We start from the raw sequence: 1,766 nt of genomic DNA, 5'->3' as shown, positions 1-1,766 counted from the left end.
AAAAAAAAAAAAGACCTCTACAAGAAGTCTATTGGGTTTAAAAAAAAAAAAAAAAGAAAGAAAGAAAGGAGGGATGAAAAATGCCAAATGCTGCAGAGAGGCCAAGTAAAAATAAGAACTTAAATGTATCAATAGGATTTAGGAGCTAGGAGATCTTGTACAGTTCTTTATCATATATAGTATAAGTGTGAAAAGGGTATAATAGGGAATTGGACCATGCAGGTTGAACAAGTCGTTGTGTTAGAATGTTGTAAGATGGGGTGATGTGTAAGATGCTATAAGGGATTTATTTTAGAAATGGAGGAGAGGCATATGTAAATAATCCCAGTAGAAGATGCACTACAGTGAATGTTGTATGAAACAACAAATGAAGTGTAACTAGAACACAAGGGAGGGAGAGCTTGTCTCATGCTGAGAGCATCAGAGCAGGCTTAATTTGAAGGAAGATACACTTAAGTTGGGCTTTTTTGCAGGATAGGCAGAGTTTCAGGAAGTAGAGACTAGAATAAGCAAAGACACTAAAGGGGAAAGATGCAAGACAGGTGGGAAGACCTGAAGTTTGATCTTTGTGTGATATGTTTAATGGCAAATATTGAGGATACAAGAAATGGAGTAACAAAGAGGAATTTTTATATAGCTGCTGACCATTTAATGAGTACTCGGTAGGCAATGGAAAGCCAATGAAAGTAAGTCAGGACTTCACCAGCACTATGCTTTGTAGAATTGCTAGGGACAGATGCATGGAGGACTGTTTGGATGAATGATAAACTAGAAAGAAATACACCAAATCAGAGGGCTACTGAGTTTGGCAAGGGACTAGCCTGCCTAAGAGCTTTACTTAGGAAGGAGTGAGGAGATGGCTGTGCAGGCAACTGACGGAGTTTGTGAAAGAAGTGACAAGAAGTAGAGTTGAGATGTTGGAATCTAATTGGGGGGAAGTAGAAAGGATACTAGAGCTTATAGAGATTGGTTTGAGGAATGGTGACACCATTAGTGGAAGTGGAGAAGAAAAATATGGGTAGTTTGGATTGAGAGGAGTTTTAGTTCTGGACAAATTGAAAAATCTTAGGACATTAGAAAATTTTGATTCACATCTTTCTAGTCTTTAACATACTAACTACAACCTACTGAGTGTTTAATATAGATTTCAAGGTCAAGTTTCTTTGTCTCCAGGTCCAGGCTCTTAAATATCACATAAGACTCTACTTGTGCATATGTCTCCTCCTCTTAATTAACTAACTTGTAATTCCTCGTGACCATGAGCCAAATCTTGCACTGCTTGATAACTCTCAGATTACTAGGAACAAGATTTGTTCAATGTAAGTATTCAATTAGTATCTGTTCAATGAATGAATGTTGCAGTCTGCTTAATGGTCCCCAAGGGGCTTGAAGAAGTTCAAACTCCTGTATTTACCAAATAAATATAGGCTTGGACTTAAGAAAACACAGCTGGTTAACTCAGTTGACTTGAGCATGATACTAATGAGGCCAAGGTCATAGGTTTAATCCCCTTGTGGGCCAGTTCACTTTGCACTATTTTCATGCTCTCAATCTTAAACAGACTTTATAGCAAATGCGAGTACGTACACATGGTCCCAAGAGAACCAGCAAAAGAAAGGAGAAAGAATGAATTAGTGCAAATCCATCACCACTGCTGGAAAAACACCTTGAATAATATTACCTACTTGGCTGGTCACTGTGTCATTTATGCTACATATGAAGAATGGCTTATAATTATTATGTGCCCCACTTAAATTTGTTATACT

This window comes from Ailuropoda melanoleuca, chromosome 1 (assembly GCF_002007445.2).
Source record: "Ailuropoda melanoleuca isolate Jingjing chromosome 1, ASM200744v2, whole genome shotgun sequence".
NCBI classification, from domain to species: Eukaryota; Metazoa; Chordata; class Mammalia; order Carnivora; family Ursidae; genus Ailuropoda; species Ailuropoda melanoleuca.
The sequence above is the reverse complement of the archived record's forward strand: the minus strand, read 5'-3'. Positions refer to the sequence as shown.